The following is an 8,612-nucleotide window of genomic DNA, read 5'->3' as shown; positions in this document are numbered from 1 at the left end:
AAATAAAAGCTTTGCAAATAAAACAAATAATCAAATGAAAAACTCCCTATTTGCAATGTGGCTTCCATTGTCCTTCTCTTCTTTGGGTAATGTTGGCTCTCAGTGTTGCAATTATCAACCCACAAAATGGCACAAAGATTCCAAGTTCGTGATCATTCAAATTGGGAGAATGATGCTCAATTTGTAGATTTTGAATGAGAGAATTGAATGGTTGAGATGCATTCTAGAACAAAATTGATCAATAGTTGAGATTACTTGAGACAAAATTGATTAAGAGATAAACTTATTTGATTGATGAGTCAACTGGATTGATTGATCAAATGACTAAGTTGATTGATTTGTTAACTAAATTGATTGATTTGTTCCAAAAAATTAATTTGGAGTTAGAAAAGGTGATTGGGGAGTTAACTGATTTGATTGTTGAGTTGACTGAATTGATTTTTCAGTCAGACTGAAAGTCAATGCCAATTAGAATTTCAACATGTGCTATAGGAAATTCATTTGAAATTGCATTTGATTTGAATTTGGATTTTTGAATCATGAAATTGAAATGCACATGTATTGAAATTGGATGAAATTAGAATTTGGGGATTTTGAATTTTGAATTTGAAAAGAATGAATTAGTTAATTAAATAATTTAAAGAGATTACTTAATTATTAAAATTAAATTCAACTAAATAATAAATATTATTTAATTAAAGAGAAATTACTTAATTATTAAAATTAAATTCAATAATATTTAATTAAAGGTATTAAATCATAATTAATTAAATAAAAAATTATTTCATTAATATAAAGAAGAGGTTAAATGATTAATTGATGAAGATAGAATTGAGTAATTAGTAATGTTGAAACGTGATGATTGAAATTAATTCAGAATAATATTAATTAGCTTAATTAAATAATTAATTAATTAATAAGACAAATAATTATCATGTTAGCGATGTCCAAGGGGTTGAGCTTAACTGGTTAAAACACTAGGTTCTCACTGTGGAGACCCAAGTTCAATTCCCAATAGGGACATCTGAAGTGGAATTCTAAGTTGTGACTCTTGGCCTTCCAAAGGATGGGGAAGGTCTTGGGGTCAATCTAATCAAACATAATAATAATAATAATAATTCAAAGATATGTAATGGGGATGGGCCCCCCTACTGTGTCCCCACTGGTTCATAGCTCCAATCAAAAGTTATCCAGGCTTCGGCCAATTACCGATCAAAAAAAAAATTTATCGTGTTAGCGATGAGACATTTTTAGATGTCTACATTTGCCCCTCTTTGAGACAATGTTGGAACAATGTTGTTTCAAAGAAAAAATTTAAAATTTCCTGGCCCAATATACCCCAGTGATATTAGGGTATAATGCCCCCTTAAGATATTGTTTGTGCATTAAAGGCATGAATGATCTCTTGAAAGATGAAGAATGTTAGATGAAAGGTGAAGAATGGTTAACTTGGTGACATGAATGAGTTTGATTGGCTAGAAGAGATGGTTAGAATGATTTGTAGATTGATTGATTGGATTTATTGGATTGATTTGACTGATCGAAATTATAGGATTGATTTGATTGATTTGATTGATATGATTGATTGGATCGATTGGATTGATTGGATTGATTGGATTGATTTGATAAAGATCAAGTCTAGTTTCAGGAAGGATACATATTGTATAAGACAAAGATAGATCAAAACATTTGGTTTCAAAAAGGATGCATCTTGTATAAGAAAAATGATAGATGAAAGTTGGATGAATGATGAAGATATAATGAAAGTGAAGAGTGATTAGTAAGAAGTGAAGAATGTTAAGAAATAGAATTGATTGATGGATAGAATAGTTTATGTGAGGAAATGATTTGAGATGGCATTAGGAGAAACAAGAAGATGAGTTAAAGAGATTGGAAAAGATATAGCCACAACTTCTTGTGCCTTTATTTTTTAGCGCAACATTTTCATCATTGAGCCCTATTATGTTCCAATGGAGATTTGTACACCAAGGTATAAGGAACTATGATGTTAATGATATCTCATTACAGAAACAAACACTTAGCAGACAAGGAGTGAAACCCTCCATTCTGGGTGTAGCACCAAGGGTCGAGGTATGTGTGATAGTCACAAGCGTAATTATCCTTGACTTCATTTTTGCATAGGATACTTGCCAAATGAACTTACCAACACAGACACCCAAAGAACCATTTCCCTAGAACTTCATTGGTTCACACCAAAAATAACAAACAAAGAAGAGATCATGAACAATCCTAGCTGCTCTAGTCACCTGTGAACATCCTTGAGTAGCATAGGAACATGACCTGTCACCAATTTATAAAAGGTAAATCAATGAAAGATAATACTAACTTGACCAAACGAGTCAACAACCATACTGATATTCTTGCCAAGGATAAGTGTTTCTAGGATGATTGTATGATAGGATACCCATTATAGGAAAGATGTATCCATTAGGATGTGATATCTAATAGGTACTTATTTTAGGAATGATGTATCCGTAAAGGCACGTTATTTGATAGGGATTCTTAAACTGATAGGTTATTGATCAATTAAGTTGTAGACTAGCTTTGTAGTTTGTTTGTTGATGCATGGTTTGTTAAGATCAATATTTTGATTTGTTTTGCATTTTGCATTTGCAAAGGATAATCTATTGTGAATTATAATTGATAGAATGTTTTTGGATTTTTTATTGTTTTTTTTTACAGTTTTTTAGAGTTTATTTGACGTTTTTTGAATTTTTTATTTTTTACTTTTTTTTAGAGATGAAATACGGCCTATCATCAATTGATAAAGATAAGACTAGCTAGGCAAAAATCTAACATCCATATTGATCTGTGTCTTTGTTTTCTATTACTTGATGTGATGGTTGATAATGTCTGGTTTCAAAGAGTGAATACCACATGTAAGAGTGATCTGTCTAGTTTCGAGTGTACCCTTCCTTGTATATGACATGTTGATGTTTGATAGAGTTTGATCAATGGATTGATTAACAAGACATGTGATCAGTTGATTGTAGACTTTGAGAGTTTGCTTGTTGTTGATTTGAATTAGTGGATAGTCCATGTTTTCTTTGTATCCACCTAGGTATTTGATCTGCGAGAGATAATTTATTGCTTTGATTCTCATTTTTTTGTTTTTTTATCCTTTTTAGGACTTTTTATGATTTTTTTTTACTTTCTTAAGGACTTCTTATGATTTTTGTTTTGGATTTTTTTTTAGAACATTTTATGATTTTTGTTTTTGGATTTTTTTTACTTATCTTTTATGATTTTTTTTTGGTTTTTTTCTTTTTTAAGGACATTTTATGATTTTTTAAGATTTTTCAGGACATTTTATGATTTTTGTTTTTGGATTTTTTGAAAATGTCTAGATCATTGATTGACGTAAAAGACATGTCACGGTTTATTCTCAAGCCAAATGTATTTATTTGCCCCAATGTCTAGCAAGGCATATAACATTATGAATGTATGGAAGAGTTTGTGAAAGATGGAAGTAGCTTATTATGGAATTAGAGGTTAGTTGGTTTCCAAGGACTATCTCACGATGGATAACATGTTTCCAAGTTAAGGGATTTGATAGTGTAAGGAAATGGCATGGTGCATTGAATGGCATTTGATCCACGTGAAGGGACATGTCAAGAACTTTTTGAAACCATGTTTTTGCATTTTTCTTTTTGTTCTTAGTTTTGATCAAGATCAAGGATGGAAAAGGGGATATGGATGGAGATAGGAGATGAATAAGAGAAGCAAGATCATAGGTAGTAATGGATGACAAAAGGAGAGAATGGATATGATAAGGGATATGGACTAGAGGGTATGAATAAGGTGAAGCAAATAGGATGCTTGATGCTTATGAAGATCCTTAGCTTTGTCAAGATCAAAGATGGAAAAACAAGATGGATGTAGATAGGGTAATGTACATTGGAGTAAGGATAATGGGAGATGTGGTAGGAAGAATAGAGTAGATGAAACTTTCCCCCAAGTATAGAGGTGACAATACAATTGCAGATTGATATATCTAGTGTGCTCAGGGTGACAATAATAGTGTATTGTCTATGGTTGGGAAGGTAACGGTGATGGTTTGCCTATGGATAATTGAGCACCGCAAATCAACTTGGTATCAGAATAGGTACAAAAATAGAGAAAGGCCCTATAGATTTCCTATCACATAGAGTCTATCATTTGCAACACTTTCGTGATTGGTTGCAAATATTAATTCTCCATAAAGCAGTGTCGATCATTCCTAGTGCAAGCTATACACCTGGCAGGACATTGAAACCACTGGAACTAGTTTGGATACTCTAAGCAGTGTGTGTGTTATTCATGCACCCCCCAACACTATAAAACCGATAACTAATAACTCAAAGAAAAATATGAGAATGCAAATGAGCTATGGAAATATTTTGTTTTTATGAAAAGGTTGTGAAATCCAATAGATTCATACACATATGCTCATCTCATGCAAAGATGTACGAGCATGGTATCCATAGATAAGGGCAAAATGGTGCATGCTCAGATGATAAAAACTAAAGATAATCGCATGGATATGATAGTGTGGAATACACTCCTTAACATGAGGATAGATAATTTTGGATTTTGGTTCGAAACTATGTTGTTGGAAACAACTATGAACAAGCAATACTGGAGCAAGCATAGAAGGCCAAGCCCGAGGTCGGGTCTAAGAAAGTACAAAGATTGTGGATCCTAGATCAGACATAGTATATGTGGTGAAATTAGAAGCACCCCGCCAATAATCTGAGATAACATATATTATTTCCAGTCATCATTCAAATAGTTGGCATGTTACATTCATAAGTGCAAGTATTTGATTGAGTAAGGTCAGGAAGGGGAGAATTAAGAAGAGGCTACAACTGATATATGTCAAATACATAATCAGATTTAATAATGTTGGCATTTTTTATGATTATGTTGGGATTGTCATTGATGGACACACACTAGCTTTGAGATCACTTTTGAATGTATGAGTTATGCTCAACCGGTATTTATTCCTAACTGGTATTATGTAGTAGTCTTGAGACTATCGGTGTTATGCAGAAAAGTGTTTACCGATCTCAAGCAATATGAAGACCCAAGCGGCATCAAGACCTCAAGCGGTTTGAGGATCTCAAGCAGAATGGAATGAAGGAACTAAAGCAACAGTTATCATTTTCCCAATCTTCATTTTTGTCAATCGGTAATCTGTTTAATGTAACAGCTTAAGGTAACATCAGCACCGGTAAATATTCATGTTTCCTCCTATAAACCTTTGTCACATTGTCAAAGGACTATCAAGAATCTTAGAAGAAAATTGCTTAGTGATTTAAAAAAATATTTTGATGATTTCAATGACAATGAGAGAGAGGAAGTGGAACAAGAAGTCATTCAATACTTATGTATTAATGACCGGTCACCCTCAAAAATTAGATCTGAGGTACCTGATTCTCTGTATAATTCTTTAGATAATAAATGGCGCATTGCCATTGAGAAGGAATAGGAAATAAGAGAGGAAGTGTTTGCACAATACTTTCCTGATGTGTCTAATTCAAAACTTTATGAAGCTTTGGAAAAATACAAATGCCTCTTCTTTATGCGAAGAAGGAGACTCCTGTTGCTAGAAGGAAAAGTTCCTAAAGTGGCAAAAGATACCCACTACCTTGCTCAATCCGCTTTAAGGTTGCATCAAGTGGCTGAAGCCAACAAGAAAACTGAGCAAGAATCGAAAATCAACAAACCGAATGAGGTGTATGACAGTGGAGGAGTACCGGTCACTGATCAAATGGAACCCATTGATGTTGATGCCTTGAACAGTGAAGATGTTACTCCGGGTACACCAACAGAAGCGACGGGACAGGAAAAATAGGTAGAGGAAGAGAAGAAGCAACAGGAAGAAGAAGAAAAGAAGAAACAGGCAGATGAAGAGGAAAAGAAATGGAAGGAAGAAGAAAAGAGACAAGAGGAAGAGAAGAAGAAGGAAGCGGAGAAGGAAGAAGAAAAGAAACAGGCAGAGGAGAAGAGAAAGGAAGAGGAGAAGAGGAAGCATGAAGAGGATAAGAGAAAAGAAGATGAGAAGAAGAAGAAGGATGAGGACGAAGAGAAGTGGAAAGAAGAGGAGAAAAAGCAAGAAGAGAAAAGAAAGATAGAGGAAGAGGAGAAAAAGAAGGCAGAAGAGGACAAGCTAAGAGCCAAAGAGAAGGAGGAAGAAACACAGAGCACAAGAATGGAGACCCCAAAGGAAACCGGTAGTCATGCCAAACCAACTGACATCACCAGTCCCATTGACCTCCAGTCTACAAATGAAATGGAGCTACTGCAAAGCATTAAGATTGCTCAAGAGCGATTGGATGCACTAAGGAGGAAAAAGGAGGAAGATGTGATTCAAACTGTGGTAGAAACACTCACCAGTTTGATACCCAGTACCAACCTCCTCAGTACCGATTCTTCTCTGGCCCAACTGAAACTCATATGCATAGTTGTAGAGGACCAAGTGCAAAGCCTGGAAGAAGTTGTTGAAGCCAGTGCACAAAAGAAGCATCAAAAGGCTCTGAACACTACCTTGGTGAAGAAGTTAAATGAGTTTCGATCAAAACTTCAGAAAGCACAGAAAAACATCAGGGATGCTCTGGATGAGGGGAATTTGCTACTCAGTAAGATATGTCAACCCCATTTATTCTATGATGATGTGCTTGCTCAAAAAGACAAACTGCAATCTGACATGCAGCCATTCATAAGCACTTTCAAGACACCCTATGATTCCTTCACCACTTATGGGCAAACCATTCACCAGTTTCAACTCCAGTCTGTAAGAATAGAGGCAGAGATAAGCAACCGGACACGAAATTTGCAAGAACTTCAACTGGTCCTACTGCCAAGACTATAAATTCTTCAAAAATGCTATCTCAATCTGGATGCCCTAACGGTCACTCAAGAGATGAGTACCTTGGATGCCATGGAAGAATAGGTCTATCAGATGCAAATAGAGAGTGAGGTTGCTACCTCATTGCTTGAGTCATGGTCCTTATCCATGAAGCATTTTATGCAAGACTTTAAATCAGTTTTTGACAAGTTTCACTCTTTATTGTCATAAACACTTATTATTTTGGAAACAGGGTTTTGCAGGTGTACTTTGTCATTGTTGGCAAAGGGGGAGTAGTATTCTGGTATTTAAAATTTTGATGCAAGCTATGTATACTTTCATGTTTATATCTGTAAGGGAGTAGTATACATTGTATTTTCTGCAAAGGGATAGTGTATATGCTTAGGGGGAGTAATTTTGGTTATGGCATTTTTTTTTGTAAAACACTTAGTTGTCAAAAATTTTCCTAAGTGTTGCCATCAATGCCAAAGGGGGAGATTGTTGGCATTTTTGATGATTGTGTTGTGATTGTCATTGATGGAAACACACTAGCTTTGAGATCACTTTTGAATGTATGAGTTATGCTCAACCAGTATTTGTTCCTAACTGGTATTATGTAGTAGTCTTGAGACTATCGGTGTTATGCAAAAAAGTGTTTACCGATCTCAAGCAGTATGAAGACCCAAGTGGCATCAAGACCTCAAGCGGTTCGAGGATCTCAAGCGGAACGAAACGAAGGAACTAAAGTGGTAGTTATCATTTTCCCAGTCTTCATTTTCGTCAACCAGTAATCTGTTTAATAACTGAACCGGTATTACTCTGAGTTACCAACCGGCAATCGGTAAATGTATGAACCGGTAATACTCTGTGATGAGTTACCAACCAGTATTATTTTTGTGATGAGTTACCATCCACCGACACTTTGGTGGTGAATTTGTGTCGTGTTACCAAATGTGTCTAGATACACTGAACCTAGGAACTTGCAATGTAATCCTATTGGACCGAGATGAAATTAGATTCCTTTATAAGGACATCATGTATAGGGTTTTAGTTGTTGTTAGGGTTTAAGGTGATTATTGAGATTGTTGTATGTGCGATTACAGAAGGAGAATAGGTCTGTGTGAAGAAACAGAGTGTGAAGTGTCTGAAGATTGAAGTAATGCTAAAATGCATTAATAATGAGCTATCAAGGATCTAACCAAGCATATTGTGCAAATATTTAGATCACTCACTTGTTGATTACTTGCATCTTTAGCAAGTCTGAAACCCTTAACCAGGTAGGCTTAGCAGAGCCTTTGTAAATCCTCTAACAAGGTGGTTCACAATTGTGGATCTGAAATCCTCTCACAAGGTAGTCTTTAATCGGACTTATCTCCTAACAGAGATTGAGATTTCTAACAGGATCTATTCTGGTAAAGAACATTGTATGACCTTAACTAGTTTGACCTTAATCGGTCTGGTTACTATTATGCAGATAGTTACTTGTGAGTTTCATCTCACCGTGGTTTTTCCCATTTGGGTTTCCACGTCAAAATCTTTTGTGTTATGGTGATTGTTCTTCTGTGGGTGAATGCCTTATTTGTTTTTTGGTTTGCATTTGTGTTAACTGGTTTGTTTGTAAAACTGTTTTACCGATTTACTACTAAACTGTTAAAATGTTTGAGTTCAGTATTTTTTGTATACTAATTCACCCCCGCTCTTAGTATTCATCAAATAATTCCACTGGACTCAAGCAAAACTCAAAAAATATATATTAATTCAA

Source organism: Cryptomeria japonica, chromosome 5, assembly GCF_030272615.1.
Source record: "Cryptomeria japonica chromosome 5, Sugi_1.0, whole genome shotgun sequence".
NCBI classification, from domain to species: Eukaryota; Viridiplantae; Streptophyta; class Pinopsida; order Cupressales; family Cupressaceae; genus Cryptomeria; species Cryptomeria japonica.
This window is presented reverse-complemented; position numbering follows the sequence as displayed.